This window comes from Felis catus, chromosome B2 (genome assembly GCF_018350175.1).
Source record: "Felis catus isolate Fca126 chromosome B2, F.catus_Fca126_mat1.0, whole genome shotgun sequence".
NCBI lineage: Eukaryota > Metazoa > Chordata > Mammalia > Carnivora > Felidae > Felis > Felis catus.
In genome coordinates, this window is record NC_058372.1 from 18226770 (window position 1) to 18248254 (window position 21485).

General features: G+C 47.7%; 1 long non-coding RNA gene across 1 annotated transcript; it reads right to left on the reverse strand.

Annotated features, from left to right (window-relative positions):
• Positions 1 to 7584: 7584 nt before the first annotated feature.
• LOC109499574 lies at positions 7585 to 8753 on the reverse strand. The gene is made up of 2 exons (XR_002742596.2): positions 8544 to 8753; positions 7585 to 8030 (listed from the first exon to the last, which is right to left on the reverse strand). It is a non-coding gene; the product is annotated as an uncharacterized LOC109499574 (long non-coding RNA).
• Positions 8754 to 21485: the final 12732 nt, after the last annotated feature.

The following is a 21485-nucleotide window of genomic DNA, read 5'->3' on the forward strand; positions in this document are numbered from 1 at the left end:
GAAATTTGAATTGTTAGTTCATTAGCACAAAGGAAATACCACGTAAACCTTCACTTGACTGGCTCAAGCTTCTCAGTGGCTAAGACACGTCAATGAGCAAGACCCAGCTCTGGTTTTCTGGGAAGGGAAAAGGAATGGTTAAACTCATGTGGAGCAGGGAAAGAGAGGGTACACTGCCTCCCATTTATTTTAGTATTTTATTTAGGGCTGAGTTCACTACTCTGCTGTTCTTAGGATCTCCTGAGGTAGCAGAGGTGAGTGGCAATGAGGTTCATTCCCAGGGTCTTTTCTGCCTGCCCCCTAAATGCCGACCCACCCTTTTCTATCACCTCGGGGCTCCTCCTAGGACCTTTCAGAAATAGAAACTGTGCCCTGAGGTGGGGTGGAGAGGGTGGGGGAGGGCTGTGAATCCTGCCCCTACAGACTATCCTATCTGTCTTCTACAGTAACAGGACTATATGCTTAGCTCTTAAAGCAGGAAGGACTTCCTGTACCTAAAAATGGTGAATTCAGAGCTTTGGGAAAGTCTGATTTGGAAAGTCTTTGCTTTGGAAGTGAAGGGGATTTTTTAATGGTTTTTAAGAAGAAAATGGAGGTAGTTAACTGGAAGGTTTATAGGAAAGGTCATAGGAAATGTGTCTAGCTATACATACTGGAGGAGATTTAACAATTGTTCGTCCGGTTTGACATTCCGAAGGACTAAGGAAGCAAAGCATTAGACAGTGTCCATTTTGCAGCCTTTTGCTTTCTAATCTCCTTATGGAAGGCTGTGTAAAATCAATCTCGACAGACGAACGAGAGCTGGTGGAGTCTAAATTCTATTTTCCAAAGCCAGAGAATTCATAACAATGGTGGTTTTTTTTTTTTTAATTTCAAATGGAAAGTGTATTCTCCGAACGCAACGCAGCAATTGTTTTTTAAAGCGGTTATTTATTATTTCCTAGAGAGACTGGTTAACTGTAACGTAGATGTAACAAAATAATGAGGCGAATGAACCCTAACTGTACATACTCTTGACAGAAATGAAACGCACACAGCATCGTAGCAGGTGAAGTGAAGCATTGTCTATCAGGGCTGTTTTTCTTGGCTGCATCTCAGATTGTGTGGGGGATCCTAACCTCAGGCACAATAGCATTCATAAACAGCCATACATTGCTGCTTTCTCCAACGACACATAAATACTCATTTTAAAACGAAAACAATCTTATTAAATACCATTCATTCATATCTGGATTTACAGATGCTTGTTATGTTGGAAAACCTGAACCCAATATAATCCTTGCATCCTGAGAAAGATAGAAAGGAAATAGTGGGTTAGAACATTACAAGGTCATAATAAACAATGGTTTCCAAATGCACAGAATTAGGTATTTTTATTCCGTAGTTAGACATTTTGAGGATCAGGATATTGTGACTTTCCTTTCCTTTTTCTTTTTTTTTTTTTTTTAATATTTAAAAGAAGTTATATCTATTTCTAGGGGGTGGGAGGATTAGAGCAGTTATTATTAAAAATAATTTCTATGGGTCTAACTGAAGATTATATGGATTTTGACTTTATCTGTTGTGACCAATGTGTATTTTTTAAAGCACATGGTGATTGCTTGACAGGTCACATGTTTATATACTAACAACCATGATTCTCTGTAGATTAACTCAAATTAGGGTACATACTTGAGTTATAAGGATGCTTGCTAGGCTATGCTAATTACCACGCCCAATTTTTATGAAAACACAATGCTCCTTTATTACCTCTTCTGTTCCCCAACACCCTTTAAAAATCACAATCCAATCCATTCCTCCCCAAAATCGAATATTAATATAATTTGAGTTCTTGATGGAACTACCATCAGGACTGCAATGCCCCGCAGCTGAAATAATATTTAAAATAGAAGGGATTTGACATTTGAGAAGTCAGTGGCTTGAAATACCCAGTTGTACTTAGCTAATTCAGTCCTTAACCTCTGGTTTCAAATAAATCAATTACAGTCGATTCCACTTCAGTTCAGAAGTGCACAGGGTTTTAGTTAATTGAATACATTTTATTCACTTGCTAGGAATATTCATTTATCAAAATTCCAAATTTAATGTACATTTCTTTACAACTCAGGTTACGTGAGACTGCGCAATCAGATCAAATTTGCCCTGGTTTCCTCAAATCCTCTAAAAATCTGAATTTCACCAGCCTTTATGAAACAGTCTCCCCACTTCTTTCTCAATCAAAAGTAAATTCATAATAATTCCATGTCAGGTAAGAGAGCTGCTTCCCCCCCCTCCCCAAAGAAAAAAATCACATGTGGTCATCAACCTTGTGTTAAGTTTAAATAGGTTAAGAACAGAGCTGGATTAATTAAGTTTTAAAAAAGTACTGACCTGAAATTAAAAAAAAAAAATTACGCATGGTTTTCATTAGAGCTTAACTTTGCTGCAGCTGACAGGTATGACAAGCGTTTTGTTGTTGTTGGGTTTGTGTTTTGTTTTGTTTTGTTTTGTTTTTGTTTTTGTGGTCTTAAAGCTGCAGGCTCCTTTTCTTAACCCTCTCTCTTCCTCTGCCTCCTCCCTCCTCCGGCTTTTGGAGAAGTGCTTGAGTAAATAGTGAAATTGTTAACTGAAAGCAGTATGGTTAAATGTGCCCAAATGAAGTTGTGCTTTAAACAGATATTGATGTATGCAGTGTTTTATATTTATTGTTTGTAGCATCCTGCTGGCAGCCGTTTACTGTTTGGAAAGGAAAGGGGTTAATTAGCGTCATTATCAATCACTAATGCTTGCCTAACGTGTCCAAAGAATAATCAAGTTAGAGGGCGGCATGAAGCCAACAGCTGCTTCATCCCAGTTACAGATCTCCTCCTAAGCCACTCAGTTATGGGGTTGGTTGGGCGTGGGGGGAGGTGAAGTGAGGGGAAGAATCCTCATTGCTTGGGTAAAAGGGCTATAAAAATCGGGTCAAGTCGCTAGAGATCCAAGAGGCAGAAAGTACAACATAAATAACCAGGGTTTTCATTCTTTGAGTTACAGGTGCAGCGATGGCAATGATCCTGAGGCGAGAGTAGTGAAATTTGTTCTTTAATTTGCTTGATTATCCAAGTTGGGCATTTGAAGAAACACAGCCACGTTTCCCCATCGCTTAGTGCTATGTGGTAAAGAGAAATACCTAAAATGCAAGGAGATAAGAAGAAAATACCCCACATACCACAGACAAACCCAAGCCAACTCCTCACATCACCCCAGCATCCACCCCAGAAGAATGAAACCACACAACACGCCAGGTAATAACAGTTCTCACACCTCTGCATCACCTCTTGGGGTGCTCAGGGATATTTTTCCTTGCGAATTTCAATGAACAATTCCTTTCTTATATTAAACTTGATGGCTGCACAGGTATGGCATGTCAGTTTCCAAGTGTTACACTACTCTTAAGGATACTGTCCTCCTTGGAACGCACCATGGGAGAGAAACTGACAAAGTTTGACCTTGTTATGGGTTCCTCTTAGAAGTTTTATTTGCCAAGTTAACCCCGAGTTAGAACCGAAAACCCCATTAATGATCAGAGTTTACTCAACTGTGTTTCTGAAGGCAGGGATGAATTAGTCCGAGGTGGAGTATTTATAAACAGAGAGCAGTTGTATGATTGAACGTGACATTGATTTCTTTCTACGAAACCAGTAGCCCAAACTCATCTTTGCCCACATGGACATAGATGAGAAACATTCTCAATCAAATTGCCAACACAAGTTAAGTCTTCCTCCAAGAAGTAACTGTTTCCCATTGAGGGCGGCAGGGTGGCCATGAGAGTAGAGAGAGAATATTGGGATGGAAACCTACGCAATTCATGTACACAGGAGGTTCCTGTGTTTGAAAAATAACATTCTGCTCTTTAGGGTCATGATTGAAACAGGAAAGGAGAGAGTGAAGGAGATTTTAGGCTGAACCTGAGGGCCCTATGACTAAACTTTAACTGTTATTCCCACGTAAAACTGTGTATCTTTGATATCTTTGGCGTCTGAAAAGGACAGCACAAAGCCAACTTTGCTTTCACAGGGAGATTTATTTCTCGAGAAAAAAAGCAACACTTAGGATATTGCTAGAGAAATCTATGTTGGAGGAGAAGGAAATGCAGAGGAGATGAACTTTCCATAGTAGATACTTAAGGTATTTATAACAGAGATTCCCTTCCTTCCTTCCTTCCTTCCTTCCTTCCTTCCTTCCTAACTTCCTTCCTTCCTAACTTCCTTCCTTCCTTCCTTCCTTCCTTCCTTCCTTCCTAACTTCCTTCCTTCCTAACTTCCTTCCTTCCTTCCTTCCTTCCTTCCTTCCTTCCTTCCTTCCTTCCTTCTTTCCTTCCTAACTTCCTTCCTTCCTTCCCTCCTTCCTTTCTTCCTCCTTAACTTCCTTCTTCTTTCCTTCTCTCTCTCTCCCTCCCTCCTTCTCACTCCCCCCCCCCTTTTCCTCCCTCCTTCCTTCCTTTTCTCTCTGTCTCTCTGTTTTTAATGAGGAGTCTGACCATCTTTGGGGAAACTTCGTGGAATTAGCTTGACTTTCCATATTAACTTCCACTTGGAGATGGGAATATTTTCAACAGCAGGACAGGCATTTTCCTTCTTTCTTTTCTTCTTCTTTTAAGTGGCCCAATTCCAGGCTATGCCTTCTCTGCACATGATTTTTCTATGGAAATCACGAAATTCCAGCAACAATCCTAAACCCGAAACTTCAAACTGAAGTGGAGTTTGGTGGTCCAGCCTCTGTATGACCATGCCCTGCTGTTCAGCTGTCCACCCCCAACTCTAAACTTTTGCAAGTAAAGAAGCCAGGACCCCTATTTCTGTCAGGGCACACATCTCCCTGAGCTCTCTTTTGAATTGTTCTTGCTCATCACCCTTTTAGAATCCAACCTACCCTGGGGAAATATACACATTTATGTATACAGATTTATTTATATTTTTATTTGAACGGTTTGGTCAAACTAAATTTAGCTAATATAGCTTAAAAGATTTTTTTTTTTCCTAAGGCGCTGAGTTAATGCTAGGATCAAATTTCCGTCTGCTTTGTCAGCTACCAAATCCTATTTCAGGATCCCCCCTGTCTTTTTTGGAGCCCCCAAGTCTGGGCTGCGCCTTTGTCCACAGCAAGGAGGCGGTCCCCAATGCCTGATCTCAGCTCCGGGCGCCAGGACCCCCGCGCTGGAGGAGGCGGCACGGTCCGCACCCCCTCGGTGCGCCCCGCCGCCGGATCCACCCCCGCCCCCGCCCCCGCCCCCGCCCGCCGGCCCCCGCGCAGTCCTAGCTACATTCGCCCCCCAAATCCCGTCGCGCGCCTCTTTGGATCAGAAGCAACGCGCAACTTGATTTTGAAGGTCTGGCCTTGGAGGTGGGAGGCGAGGGCGGTGACCGTGGAAAAGAGGACTGACGGTTCGAGCCCAGCTCGGGGTTGGATGGAGGCGGGGGTGGGGACTGTTAGGGAGGGTGGGGACCGTAGGGGGCCAAGACGACAGCCCCGGCAAGGGGCGCGGGCGGCCTGGGCGGCTGTCACCGGCGCTCGCGACCGGGTGAGACCCAATTAAGCTGCAGTCGAACCCTGAGAGAGGTTTGGGACTTGCGTGCGCCCCCCGCCTCCCTTCGCGCGCTCGCCGGTGCAGTGAGCGAGAGCCGGGAGGCTCAGGTCAGAGTTTTAAGGGCCTTTTCCGCAGGAGCGGTGCTTTAATTAATGGTTGGAGGCAGGATCTGGGAAACTTTCTGGCTCCACGACTCCCGAGGCGGCGCGCAGTTTTAGCAACCCTGGCCCGGGTCTCTAAGCAACTCGAGCGGCGTGGGACTCGACCCCGGCACCCCCACCCTTTCTTTCCGTCCAGGCCTCCCCGAGCTGTTTTCACTCGCCACGCATCTCGCCCAAAACCTCACTCTCTGACCGCCCTCCCGGGGCCTTTCCTTCACCTAGACCCACCCAGAGGCCAGGAACCCGCGTCGCCCGCTCAGCGCCTCCCGCGACACTGTCCATTAGCCACTTGAATCTTTAAAAAGGCATGAAGATCTTGTTTTATTGCAACAATTTTGGTTGACCTTCCAATACCCGTTTGGGCGAACATCCTGGGCCGAACTACTTAAGCAGTGGGAAGGAAAGGCTACTGGGGAAGCGGTTAGCCGACCCCCTCTGAATCTCAACGCCCAAGCATGGATCTCCCATTAGGATGACCCGAGATGAAAGCCTTGGGTGGCGCTTCTCGCCAATCCCAGGCCCATTTGCACTTCTGGGCATCCCTTCCCCCCTCCCTCCCTCCCTCCCTCCTCCTCCGCCTCCTCCCCTCTTTGTAAAAATGCGCTCTGACTTTTCTGGGCGGGGGCGGGGAGACTGGCTGGGCTGGGCTGGGGAGGGGGGCTTCGCAGATAGTTGATATTCCGGGTCCAGCAGCTCTCCGCGCTCCCATTCTCTAAGCTCAGCCGGGGGGAAGTGTCGCCCCGGGCCAAACATATGCTTCTTTCCAGCGCGCTAATCCACCTTCAGCGTGGAGGCATAATTGCTCGAGTGTCCATGGATTCGCGGCGCTTTGTCCCTCGCTGGCTCCCATCAGCCCTGGCACACGCCATTTCAATCAAATCTTTTCAGAAAACTGTCTCCTTTTATCAAGTCCCAGCCCCTGCGAACGACGGGAGCATTTAACAAAACACCCTGCGTGTTCCGCCCTTCTCCCTGGGCCCTGGCGGAGCAGGGAGCTGCGATTATTGCAACAACTTTTCATTGAGTTCGGCCTCAGAGAAGACAGAGAGGAGAGGGAGAGGCGAAGAGAGAGACGGACAGACGGAGAGAAAGCAACGTCAGCATCCCAGGCCTAAACGGGTTTTATTCTAAAACCCTGGTGTCAGGTGTATTGGAAAGGGAAAGGTCAGAGGTCACCCTCAAAGAGAAAACATGTTTCATCTCAGTTTTTTTTTTTTTTTTCTTCCTTTGGAATTACAGAAATTGACTGGCTCTGTGGAGTGCTGGGGCAGTGTAGTGGGAGAAAAAGACCGCAAAAATGGGCAGATAACAGGGAAGGACCCTGTCTGAAGGACATTACGGGTAGTCCCTTTATCAAAAAACTCCGACAAAAAAGATCCCTGATGCTGATTCGCTTGTACATACCCCATATCTCTTTTGTTGCCGGTGACAGGCACAGCTAAAGTTGGATCTGAAGATCTCTGCCTTATGATAATACCCTCTTGGTAAATACCGGAAGTCCTACGCGCTCCGGATTTAATAGTTTGACTGGATTTCTAGCTTCAGGAGAAAAAGCTTTCATTGATTAGGAGAAAAAGAGAGAATGACAGAGTGGAAAGATGAACTCTAGAGAAGACCTTAGAAGCAGAGATACAAAATATTTTTGATGCTGGTGTGGGGGGGGGGGAGGGAATGAAGCCAAATGCAAAAGAGGAAGCTTGAGGTTTGATTTTGTGTAGCAATTATTATGCAAATATACACCAACAGTAGACACTGTAGTTCTATTATAGGAACACAGCTTTGTGGCTTGTTTCTAAAATGAGAACGTCAGAGCAATTGAACAGTTTTCTTCAAATCTCACTCACCCTACATTGAGAGGGATTTCAGGGACTTAGGTATTTTCCTTTTGCAGCAATTTATTTCATGATGATCAAGGAGGAGAAAGGCAACACAAATGGACTTGCTGCATATTTTATGGTCTTCAAATGCAGTGGGCTTCAGGGCATGATACACCATGGGGCTCTCTGGTCTTTCCCTTTACTCTGCACAAGCCCAGGCTATGAAGTGCTCGAAAAGGGATGTGTTCTTCCCACTCATAGGGACGTGTCAACGCTGGTCCCGCTAGCCCTGATCCACATCTGGAGTCAAATGAAACCCTTGAGGTCTCCTGGATGAGCCGGATTTGCTGTTGGTGTCAAGGTCCAGTTGTTTACGTTGTCAGACCTCCGTGACCACAGTTTTAATAGGTGACTGGAAATGTTCCTGCCTTAACTCCCCTAAAAAGTTCAGGCTGTTGGGAAGGGAAGTGATAGGATTTGGGGGAGAAGGCTGCTGTACTCATCCTGGAAAGTGGAAAGCGAAATACATCTTTTAGCTAAGTAGCTTTGTATCTTGAATGCAAGAAATTACTCTGTATGGTTATATCAAACACTAAAGTATGGTTAGAATCCTTCAGAACCTAAACCATGAGGATTGGGGGGGGGGGTAGAGAGAGAGACAATAAGGCATTTTTAAGTTCTTATTCATTTGCTTCTATTATGATCTTTTTGTAATTATACAACAAAGGAAGACAGTAACATCAAGACCTTCTCAGACCCTCTTGTCACCCCTGCAGTAAGATTGGAGGATGGGAAGGGAATTCAGAAGGAATCTTGGGGAGGAGAAAGAAGTTAAATACTACAGACCAGGATGTCAAGGACTGGGAGAACCCTCTCATGGTGCTCAGCAAGCATTATTGTTGCATATTCGATTTCTCACACGCACACTCTCAATAGCCAGTTGAACAGAAGGACCCAAGTTCAAGGAAGGGAACTGTTTTCTGGAATATCAGGGAACATGGGAGTGATGAGTCCTACCTTGGAGGGTATTTCTGCAAGCCAAAAGGGTCTTGGGAATCCCCCATGCAGTTTGGAGGCTGGGAATTGAGTGGGTTTCCTCTCTTGCATCATGAGACATAAAGTGGTGGCTCCAGCTTCCAGGGTTGGCTGAAACGAGGTGGCAGTGGGGAAGGCCATTCTGATGGTGAACTCCAGGGGTCTTCTAACCATCCCTGGGACTGTGCCTATAAAAGCTTCGGGAACAACAGAATAGAGGGAAGTTTGGAGGAGGAAAATCTAAAATTCAATCAGCCTGTTGATAGACCAGTCTTAAAGAGGTTTTTCTTCTTTTTCTTTCTTTTTTTTTACATGACATTTATTGTCACATTGGTTTCCATACAACAGCCCGTGCTCATCCCAACAGGTGCCCTCCTCAACGCCCATCACCCACTTTCCCCTCCTTCCCACCCCCATCAACCCTGTTTGTTCTCAGTATTTAAGATTCTCTATGGTTTTTCTTTGTCAAACACTCAAAGAGATATTCTCCCCAACCCCCGCCTGCACCGCCGTCGAACTCTGCTACAAGGTTGAGCAGCAGCTTGCTGGGAAGCCAGGGGGAGGGCTGGCACGGATGTCTGCACCGGCCCGGCCCCTACAGCAACATGGCTTACCTGCATGTTGCCGAAGGAACCTTTGGCTCCCCAGAGCAAGCCTGGAGCTGAGAGAGCAGGGGGCTGCTTCAGAGAATCTTGGGGCTGGAAAGTCCCTTGCTGTCCTCTCTAGTATAACTCCCAGCCACATCAAGAGAATCAAGTCACTGGTCGGTGACCACGCAATGCTAGAGCTACTTGGGAAAGCTGTCTCAATGGGTCTTAGTTTGGAGAAAGCTCTTCCAAGGAGAGGAATCTAGAAAGAAACAAAAGTTCAGGGAATCCTCTTGAATTTCCCTCCCACCCCATCTTCTTCATCCTCTCTCCCCACTGAGCATTTTGGCTGAACTTAGTGTTTCTTTGTATTTCCCTCTTTTGCTGAGAAAACCTTAAGAACCTTCTACTAGGCTTAGATTTAACCACAACCCTTACAGAATCTGGTTTATGAAAACCAGACTTCTCTAAGAGACGGGTCTTCTGGCAACAATTAGTCTGACTTTTCTTTAACAAAATTCTTTGTAACGCCATTCAGAAAACGGGTGGGTAGGACTTTTGTGGCAGGCAGTGTGTATGTGTGTGGGTGGGTATGGGAGGGGATCCTTGGGGTGGGGGATGGTGTTACAGAAGGCCAATTTGTATGACTTGGTGGGGGAAGAAAATCCCAATGGTAACACATTAAATTTGGAAGCTGTGAAATATTTAATTAGTGCACGGGTTGGGATCCTATGAAAACTGGCTCTGTTTCTGAAGACTGTCCTGAAGATCTGTTTGCTGCTTTCCTCTGTGCAGAGTGTATGAAACTCTCTTCTTGCCATCTCTCTTTGCTACTGAACTATTTCAGTTTGCCAAAGTGATATGTTTTCGCAAGCAGGACTGCCTGGAACGGGCCACGAAAGCTCCAATTCGCAAATACCCGAAAGTAGGGGATTCCAATGGGTGGACGCGCCCGAGGAGTGAGGACATGTGGAGAGGCAAGGAACAATAGTCTGTTACCATCCCAGCAGTGACTTCTCTGCTTCTGACTCATGGGCAGCAACACAGTCCTGGATGTGGCCTCCCACTGCCCTCCTCCCCTACCTGTATTTAAAAGTCCAATCCGACAACACATACAACAAACAAGAGACCTATTCATTGAAGTCTGCAAAGGCACCTTCTTCTCCTCCTTATGCAAATACTAAATTGAATCAACTGACTATAGCATTCATGCCATTGCTGAAATATGATAGAAAAAAAAAAGTGGAGTATTCCAAGGAAATTGATTCCAACAGTTCGTTTGCAGTGGGGTGGATGTCTGTGTGTCTGAGGTGGAGACACAAATACATCTTGTTAAAATTGTGGCTGCCCTTCTGAGAAGCAGCCTACAGTTTTAGATACCCCGCCCCTTCCACCTCTTCTAGGGAGCTAAGAATTTGAGCCCTTTAACAGGCAAGACCGAAAATTTGGGGCAGCTGTCCCTTGGGGGGGCGGGGGTGAGAGGGCCCCTCTCTGAACTCCTTCTGGTCCTGGTTTCCCTGCCTTTGGCTGGGCAAGAGGTCCGGAGGGCCATTTGAATTGAAGGTCTATCTCAAGAGGGGAAAGAGGTCAGCTCCTGCCTCCAGTCCTGGCCTAGAGGAAGGAAGGATGTGGAGACCGCCCGAGAAGCTCTGGTCCGAGAACACATGCTCTCCTTACCCTTCGGACTTGGGGCGCAGGGACCTTCTTGCGGCTCTCAGGAGAACTTGGGCTTGTTCCCCCAAACCTAGGAATACCCTAGAGGAGAAAGTCTAGCCCCACCCCCCCCCACACCCCCGCCGGAGTCGCTAACTTCTCGAACTTCAGACAACCATCCATGCTTGCCGTACCTCAGTTTCCCCTAAATGTGGGGACAAACGCAGGAAGTTTGAGGGGACTGGGGGCACTTGTTCTGCGGGAAATCAAAGTAGGGGCAGGCACAAGGAAAGGGATCAGCCTTTCTCGTAGTCCAAGGCAGTGTTCTCCGGGGCGCGGGACCTTGGGCAGAGCCCCGGTAACCCTACCCCAGCCCAGAACAATAAGGGCAAAAGACACAACGCTTGCCCTCCGCCACCAACTCCATCTTTAGCAATGCAAAAAAAAAAAAAAAAAAAAAAAAAAAAAAAAAAATCCAATCTTTTTGAACACCCAATACATCATTTCAATAAGAATGACTTCACTTTAATAAAGATTTAATACGTTAAATCTGTCTTTGTCGCTGATCGATGCTTCTTTGTCTCGAAAACGATTTGGGTTTCACTGATCAAGAATTCTGGGGGAAATGCTGTAACTCCGAGTCGGGGGGTTATTATTATTGTTTGAGAACACTTCCCGAGGAGGAAAAAAAAAAAAAAACCCGCGTGCGCACTGACGCACACGCGCGCTCTCACACTCAGGCCCGCTTGCTTTTTCTCCCCGGGCTCTCCAGCTTGGAAAGCCAGCAAGCTGTCCAGAGCTGCCCGGGACGAGGGGGAAGGGGCGCGCCGGGAGGGGCGGGGAGGGGAGGGGAGGGGAGGGGAGGCGCGGGCCGGGAGGGGTAGGGTGCGGAGCGCAGCGTCTGCCAGAGAATCATTTGCCCTGAATCACAAATTTTCACGGCTTAAAAAGAAAAGGTAAAGCTAATGTCTGGCTCAATTAATAAACATGGTAATTTCACACCCGGAGAAGGACATAATTTCATCCGAGCGCTATCTGCGCCATCACAAAGGGTCAGGGCGCAGCTGCGGCGAACCCGGGTCATTACGGAGTCGCCGAGCGGCTCCCGCGCCCCGGCCCAGCGCGCGCCTCGAGGCGAAGGATGGCTGCGGGCGAGGCCGGGGCTTCCCCCGATAAAGGACTTACCCACCGTGCGGGAAATGGAGCCGCTTTCAGACGGGGAGTAATCAGCTCGCAGACGTAGAGCCCGCCACGGTCCCCCTCCCTCCCCTCCCCTCCCCCCCCACGGCCATTTACTTTTTAAAAATGAGAGATAAAACAGGCGAACACCCTCTCGCTCTCATCGCTTGTCTTCTCCTCTTCCCTTCTAATGTCCTTTCACAATAAAACCACGACCTGTATGATACAGATACGCGCATACATATTTTTACTTACTTATTTATCTTTAGAGGTTGTTTTTGATCCGCTGTCAATAGAAACCTATTGTATCTGTAAATTTCAGGACAGTTGTAGTTGATAAATTTCTGGTGTCAAGATTGGGGGCCAGGAGCTGGGAGACAAGATATTAGCTTCAATCTCATAATCTCTTAATCACATTACACTTTAAGTGAGCATGTGTAATTTCACCCATCAATGATTTATTTAAGCATTTGGAGCACAATTACTTGTCTCATACACAAATACTGACTGGAGCATTGTTTGCTAGAAAGAAACACTGACATATAGGGGGAAAGAACGTATCTTTTCCGTTTCATTACGTGTCCCACCTCGGAATCAAAATTCATCTGTAATCGAGACCCGCAGGACCCGTCTCCAGAAAGGAAGGGGCCCCAGAGGCAAATTCACCCGAACCACAAGCGGGGGGTCGGGGAAGGGGGAGGGGGCGCCCCACCCCCACCTCTTTTCTGGGCTTAGATTTTTAAGCAGATCTTCAAAGCTAAAATAAATGCCCATTAAATAGCCGCATGCAAATAGGATGAAGCTGGGCAGCTAAACACACAAAGCCCATCTCACATAAAACAAAAGCATGATTGATGGCAACCCGGATGCTCGTGTGTTTGGGAAAAAAATTATACTTGTCCAGTCTCCCAGGTGTCTAAATTATTGAAGAGCGATGTGCATATTTCAACGGGAAAAGGTGGCCGAGGTTAGGGACCGGCGGTTGGGGCCGCAAGTGCCCTGGTGTGGTATATTTGGGTCTGGGGAAGGCCTCCCGTGCAATTTTTAACACATTCTTCTCTGGGTGGCCGAGGAGGCAGCGCTAACCTGACAGCTCTCGGGCAAATGGTTAGAGAAAATGGATCGCTTTCCTGGGCCGGGGACCTCACTTCCCGGGCCTGCGGGCGGCTCTGCAAAGCTGCCCGCTCCGCTCTGCGAGCCCTGCAGGCCGCAGAGGGCGGCGGGCAGGGCCCGGGCGGCGCCGCGGTGGGGCGGTCCCGCGGTGCCCAGCCCAGCCGTGAACTTCCGCCCGCCAAGTGCTTGGGGGCCTTTTCAGCCCGGCTCAGCCTAGAGGTCCGACTCTGAGGCCGGGGCCCACGGGGCTCCTTCGGTACTGGAGGCGCTCGCGGCGTCGGTTCTTTGTTCTGGCACTTTCAGGGCCTCCTGAAAGTCGCCCCGTCGGGTGGGGAGACCCGACCAGGCAGGCCTGGCTCAGAGCCGGAGGCACGGTTGCGGGAGTGGTGTTGGAACCCAGCAGCCACTGTGTGTGTGTGTGTGTGTGTGTGTGTGTGTGCGCGCGCGCGCCCGCGCGCGGGGGGGTGGGGGTGGGGGGGTGTTTAATAATGCAGGGCGTGGTAAAACAAATGGGAAATGGTGGGAACTTTCCAATATCTCATTTTAAATGTAGCACGGGAACACCTGAAAATAAGCAAGCTCCCCTCCTTGTCTCTTCGTTCTTTGTCTCTGAACTCTCTCCAAACCAATGTCTCTCTCTCTTTCACCCTGTCCTCAACTCTCTAGCCCGTCTCTCTGTTTCTGAATCTTCCTTTTCTCCCTCCCTCCCTCCCTCGTCGTCCCTCTTCATAAATATGCATACGAGAAAAAAGAGCCTCAGCGATTCCTGCTCTCAGAGAGTGGATCCACAGCGGTGTGGGGCTCAGGTTTAACGGCCTCTTGTCAGCCAGGGAACCCCAGGGGCGCTCTTTTCTTGCTGGGCTGGTGGGGGCGGCGAGAGACAGATGCGTGGGCCCAGGGCCCTCAGCGTGGGGAGCAGTCAGTATTTCCCACGCATCGAGTCCTAACCCCAAACTTGAATCCATTTTGCTGTTCAAGTCAGGCTCGGCGGATTCATAATAGCGACGACAAAGAGTAATTACATATTAGAAAACAAAACAATAATTACACTACCAAGTCGACACATCAGTCAGCGAAGCACAGTCGCCTGGGTTTGAAACAGCAAAGCCCGCGGCGCCGGCGGCTGACTCAGCAAATCGGAAAAGCCCCGGGACCCGCGTCCACACCGGCTGATGCGGAGAATCTGTCCGGAGGCTGAACAGCAGACGCGCTCCAGCCTCTGCCCCAGTCACCTGCTGAAAGGTCTTAGAGGTCATAAGATCTGGTTTGGGAGCCGTCTGGCAGAAAACCATGTCACAAGCACCAAATCAGCGGTTGCTTGGAGAGCTGAGTCTTGTTTTTTTGTTTTTTAACCTAGGTGGGCACACAGATTGCGGAGTTTGAACCACTGTTTTACATTTTTACGCTTAGAAGAGAGAAAGGTCGTTCTTACATGTTAGTTTCCCCCAGCACCTGTCACCTGGCTCCTTGGTTACTTTACAGCGCCCTCAGGCCTCGGCGTCTTCGGGTTTCCGCTTTATTCCCCCAAGTGTTAGGGCCACCATGCCCTTTTCACCTCTTCCCCGGCACCCAGAGGCAGGTTGCTGGGACAGAGTGTGTCCCTCACCAAAGCCCATCAGCAATCGCTGCGATACCCCCCAGTTCCCTTGGATCAGCCGTCGGGGAGGTTCTTCTTTCCGGCATCGCTCTCCCATGCCTTCTTCGGGGCTCCGGCACGTCCTCTGGTGGGTCCCGGGGCCCAGGTCCGGGGGGTGGATGCGGGATTGGGGGGCTGGGGGCAGGGGGCTGGCGAGTGCAGGCGTCGCCCGCAGCCGGACCGACTCCCGGCCGCCCGCTGCCCACCGAGGCCGGCTCCGCTCGCATTCCGGGTGTGAAAAGAAACACAGTCTTTTCGGGCCAGGAGGCCGTGGCTGGACGATGCAGCTAAGCTTGAAATGTGGGGAAGGGCTTTTAAAAGACTCTATTCGGATCTCTCCTCCCACTTCCCCCCCGGGCCTTTCTTCCGGGGCTGGAGCCTGCCTCCCAGGCAAGGGGGCTTGGGTGGGGGGCGCCAGTGCGCCTTTGCCGAGGGTGGTGTCCTAGGGCGAGAGCCGAGCTGGGGACAGTCCTCGCCGGGCGTGGGAATGCCTTGCACAGTCGGCCGGGGACAAAGCCCGGGGGCACCCTTTTAGGCCCCAGGTATGAGCTGCATTCAGGCCGGCGGACCACCCCCTGCCACCCTCCACCCCACCCCGCCCTCAGCCAGGCGACCTCATCCGCAGGCGGGAAAGGAGTCAGACGTGGCCCAGGAGGCAGAAGGGCGTAGGGACCCAGAGCGGGTACGTGGGACCGGTGGAGTCTGAGAAGCCGGTGGGTAACGCCAGGCGGAAGCGAGCGGGAAGCCCGCGCTCGGTCTAGCGCCCTCTATAGGGCTCATGAGCCCCGCCGACTGTGGACGGTTTTCCTTTCATCCCCCAGGGCTCAGGGAAGGACAAAGGACCTATAAAAAAAAAAAAAATCCAACAACAAAAAAAAATATCAGCTTGACCCCCAAAAGAACACTGTTTAATGAGGTGGAAAATTCTTCCACACAAATTGCTTTTTCTACTACTTTATGAGAGTTCATAAATGTTAATGAAATCCAGTTACCAAAAAGTAACATACATCATTGCCGCTGAAGGAAGGCAGAGGAAGGAAGGTGGTAGTTAACGTACAATCATAATTAAAATAACAGCAGCGGCAGCAACAATGCGGCCTATGGCTAATGTGGTTGGAGCCCTAGTCCGGCGATGCACCATTGCATCCGACCTGGGTCGGACGCTGGCGTCTCACGGGACAGGATCAGCTACCATGTAACCGCTGCAGCGCCACAACCAAAAATGTAGGGGTGTGGGAGCTGCTGGATGGGAGTGAGCGGAGACACGAAATGCCCTTCTGTTTCTTTTCTTTGGCAACAGAATGCCTGTTATTGACACGAACGTACTCAACATTCACGCACAAGAGGAGCTCAAAGGAAACGCCTGGGAGAGGAGGATAGGTGGCAAGTTCATTGTCTTCTACAACCTGCAGGACGCCATTGCTCCTTCCTTCCTCTCTGCCACGGGACTGTAAGCTCCCAGAGGGGGAGATCTGATTCTGGTATTTCTATCCTCAGCATCCAGCGCCGCATTCGGCACGCAGAAGGTGGTGAATAGCTGTGTGCCGAATAAGGAAATGATTAAATGGACCCGTAACAGAAAGTTAAGTAAGTCAATGGATGATCCACTTGGTAACATCTGAAGATGGACCAAGGTGCTCCAGCAGTCAATGTTTGCAATATTCAACAGATATTTCTTTTTAATGACTTACTATATACAGGGATAGTTCTTGCCACTGGGGATACTGCAGCCAACAAAACAGGCAAAAATCCCTTCCCTCATGAAGTTTACAGTTTGCTTTGGCTGTTTCGGTAGATGTATTGCTTTACGAGGCTAGGCAAATGGCTCCTTATCTAATTTTGGGAAAATGCTTCAGTTCCCACCTTCCAGATCCCTCTTTACTACCTGGAGTTCAGGAGAAGACATTTGAGGTCTGCGGGTGAAAGTCATTATAGAAAGCATATGTTTTTGTTTTCTTCCAGCTTTATCGATAAAGAATTGACAAATACGGGGATGCCTGGGGGCTTAGTTGGTTGAGTGGCCGACTCTTGATTTTGGCTCAGGTCATGGTCCCAGGGTTGTGGGATCGAGCCTCTTGCCAGCTCTGAGCTGATGGTGGAGCCTGCTTGAGATTGTCGCTACCCTCCCTGACTTTCTCCCTCTGCCCCTCCCCCACTCCCTCTCTATCTTTCTCTCGATTAAAAAAAAAAAAAGAATTGACAAGAATACAACTTGGTATTTTGATATACATACAAATTGTGAAATGACCACCACACTCAAACTAACATACCCATGACCTCACTTTGTGTGTGTGTGTGACAATATTCAAGATCTACCCTCTTAGCAAATTTCAAGTATATAAAAAGTATTATTAACTGTGATCACCATGCTGTACATTAGGTTCGTTCATCTTTTGTAACTGAAACTTTGTACCCTGTAACTAACATCTCATCATTTCCCTCTACCCCCAGCCCCTGGCAACAACCATTGTATTCTCTGCTTCTGTTAAGTTCAACTATTTTAGATTCCACATATAAATGAACTCATGCAATATTTGTCTTTCTGTGTCTGGCTTATGTCACTTAGCATAATGTCCTCCAGGTTCACGCATACTGTCACAAATGGCAAGATTTCCTTGTTTTTTAAGGCTGACTAATACTCGTGTGTGTGTGTGTGTGTATGTGTGTGTGTGTACCACATTTTAAAGAATATGTTTTGAAGGAAGATGTTTTATATTTCTTTAATGGGGTCATTTTGTCTTAAGGCTTTATTTCTTCTGAAGGAGAAAAACAGGTTTATTTTTTGTAAATATCTAGGACAATGAATATTTTCCTGTTTCCTTTGAGAGCTGCTGAAATCAAGTCATTTTAGCTTTGCATACATTGCTTAATATTTCATGTCTTCCAAATATGAGTACTAATACTAATAACTATCATTTTTTTTAACTTGTATCTTTTGCCAGTCGCTCAGTGCCTTATAGGTTTTACCTCATTCAAACTCTCAACTTTTTTAGATAGATGCTATTGTTGGTATTATTTTATTTTATTATTTTTTTAATGTTTATTTTTGAGAGAGAGAGAGGCAGAGCGTGAGCGAGGGAGGGGCAGAGAGAGAGGGAGACACAGAATCCGAAGCAGGTGCCAGGCTCTGAGTTGTCAGCACAGAGCCCGACGCAAGGATTGAACTCAGGAACCCTGAGATCATGACCTGAGCCAGAGTCAGATGCTTATCTGACTGAGCCACCCAGGCACCCCTATTTTTTTTATTTGAGAGAGCGAGCAAGCGGTGGGGAGGGGCAGAGGGAGAGAGAGAGAATCTTAAGTAGGCTCTATACTCAGCACAGAGTCTGACTCAAAGCTCTATCCCACAACCCTGGGATCATCACCTGAGCGGAGAAATCAAGAGTCAGATGCTCAACCGATGGGGCCACCCAGGCACTCCGGTATCTTTATTTTTTAAATGAGGGAACCAGGGAGCCTGGGTGGCTCAGTTGGTTAAGCATCTGACTTCAGCTCAGGTTGCGATCTCCCGGTTTGTGAGTCTGAGCCCCCCTCAGGCTCCCTGCTCTCGGCGAAGAGCCTTCTTCGGATTCTCTGTCCCCCTATCTCACTGCCCCTCCCTGAGGGCCTGTTCATGCACTCTGACTCTCTCAAGTATAAATAAACAGTACATAAAATAAAATAAAAATAAAATAAAATAAAATAAAATAAAGTGAGGGAACGAAGCTGAAAGAGCCTAAGTGACCTTAGGCCACCAGTGAGTAACTGCTGATTCGCAGTCTGGAATCCATCCAAGACACTAGAATGGAGAGTGCACCCCCACAGGACTTTCAGTCGTTTGCCATCAGCTTTCTTGTCCATAAAAGGCAGTGAATGTCGGTCTAGTCTATGTTGTGTACACAGTGTGTGGTGAAGATAAAATTTGATCTGGGGTACCTGGGGGGCTCCGTCGGTTGAGCATCCGACTTCAGCTCAGGTCGTGATCTCATGGTTCATGAGTTCCAGCCCCGCATCAGACTCTGTGCTGCCAGCTCGGAGCCTGGAGCCTGCTTTGGATTCTGTCTCTCTCACTCTCTCTCTCTCTCTCTCTCTCAAAAATAAATAAGCATTAAAAAAAGATAAAATTTGGGGTGCCTGGGTGGCGCAGTCGGTTAAGCGTCCGACTTCAGCCAGGTCACGATCTCGCGGTCCGGGAGTTCGAGCCCCGCGTCGGGCTCTGGGCTGATGGCTCAGAGCCTGGAGCCTGTTTCCCATTCTGTGTCTCCCTCTCTCTCTGCCCCTCCCCCGTTCATGCTCTGTCTCTCTCTGTCCCAAAAAAAAATAAAAATGCTGAAAAAAAAAAAAAAAGATAAAATTTGATCCTTATGAAATTTCTCTGTAAACGTAAAATGCTGCATGAATATATGGTACTTTATTATTTTAATTAATCAAATCAAATAAAATTTAATTTAATTTTAAAGATTTTATTTATTTTAATTTTAATTTTTTAAAGATTACGCTTTCTTTTTTTAAAATTTTTTTTTAACGTTTATTTATTTTTGAGACAGAGAGAGACAGAGCATGAATGCGGGAGGGTCAGAGAGACAGAGGGAGATACAGAATCCGAAACAGGCTCCACGCTCTGAGCTGTCAGCACAGAGCCTGATGTGGGGCTCGAACTCACTGACCTGAGCCGAAGTCGGATGCTTAACCGACCGAGCCACCCAGGCGCCCCTAAAGATTCAATTTTTTTTTTAAATTTTTTTTTCAACATTTATTTATTTTTTGGGGGACAGAGAGAGACAGAGCATGAACGGGGGCGGGGCAGAGAGAGAGGGAGACACAGAATCGGAAACAAGCTCCAGGATCTGAGCCATCAGCCCAGAGCCCGACGCGGGGCTCGAACTCACGGACTGCGAGATCGTGACCTGGCTGAAGTCGGATGCTTAACCGACTGCGCCACCCAGGCGCCCCTAAAGATTCAATTTTAAAGTAACCTCTGCACCCAACATGCGGATCGAACATACAACCCAGAGATCAAGAGTCTCATGCTCTACTGACTTAGCCAGGCAGGTGCCTTGGTACTTTTGTTGCTGCTATAGTTGTTGTTGTTATTATTACTGTTATGTGCTGTTTCTTATCCATAATAGCTAGTACCTCCGGTAACCTACTCTGCAACAGCCATTAGTGAAATTGATTGAACTTTGGTTGGGCAAATTGGAGATGTGGGTGGCGATGGGTCGGGTGGGAAAGGAGGTAGACAGACGGTGCTGGTTGAATGGGAGAAACACCACTGGCAGGGATTTGGCTCTTCTTGACAAATCTCCCTACATCCTGTGGCACCTCGGGGTCTGGGGGGTGTGGGTGTCTGAGGCCCCCTGGCCACCCAGCGTAGTATCCTTAGGAATCTCCTCCCTCCTAATTGCAGGGTGCTCTGTTCCGCTCTGCCCAGGCCATTAGCCCTACTGTTGGCCATCACTCTTAGCAGCTAGGCCAAGCACAACAGTGAGAAAGGTGAGGTGTTCATTTTGGTGAGTAAATTTGCCATGCTGCTTCGAGACAACATAATTGCTACTTCCCACGCCTTATTGCATCTGGTAGAGAAATGGTCACAAAGACATCAAACAAGCATCAGGTCTCTGTCACCGCCTGCTACACCACCTGTCGTCCTCCAAAACGTGGGCAAGACCTCGCGGCTGTTTGGAAAACCTTTAGCGCTTTTTCACGCTAGTCCCTGGGCTGGGGCAATCCCCGGAGATGGTCTTTAATGTTTGAAGCTTGGGTCGGCTGGTCAAGGAAGAAAGAGGCAGAGCGATTAAGGACATACCGGGCCCTTACTTTTTGTAGTATTCAGCCTTTATAGCTCATGTTTTCATCTGTTCGTTGACTTATTCAACATTTCTGAGCTGTTTGCTAGGAACAAATTCCCCTGAGAAGCTTCCAGGCTGGTGGGGAGGCAGATGAATAAAAATATAATTATAGACACTGAAGTGAGTTGTAACAGGGATTTATGCATAGAGTGGGGGTGGACTGATAAATCATTATGATATATAGAATTAGGTAAAAACATGCATTCTCAGTTGGGGTGATATTGCCCTTAAAGGGGCAAAAATTGGTTCTTTGGGGGCAAAAAATCTTAGAGATTATAGTGGCTTGTGGCCCTCCAAGCTCAATCCGATGTGACAAAATCTTATTCCTTTCTATTTAATTTTTCTTGTCAGATAGACTTTAAGTTAAATTTATTTTTTCTCCTTAGAGGATGAGATAGTAGTAATAATAATAAAGGGTATAACCATGGGGACTAGGTAGATGAATTTGCCTCAGTAACTCAGGCTGTCTGTCTAAGACTACCAAGTTGGTTTTCGTGGCTGTCTTCCGGTTAGTTTAATGTTTATTTATTTTTGAGAGAGAGAGAGACAGGGTGCAAGTGGGGGAGGGGCCGAAAGAAGGAGACACAGAATCTGAAGAAGGCTCCAGGCTCTAAGCTGTTAGCACAGAGCCCAAGGTGGGGTTTGAACCCACAAACCATGAGATAGTGACCCAGACTGAAGTTGGATACTTAACCGACTGAGCCACCCAGGTGCCCAATGTCCTCTAGTTAGTTTAAAAGCCACAATATGGATTTGGCTGACGTGCCCAAAAATTTATCCTTATTGTAACTGTATTAAAATTCTCCTGATTCGTGGCCTGATATAGAGCGACCCCCTCCTCCAGTCTCATAAAATAGGAAAGTGAATTCTCAACCATTCCTCTAGTTCCCTCAGACATTAGTTACCTCTGGAGAAGCACGGAAAACCA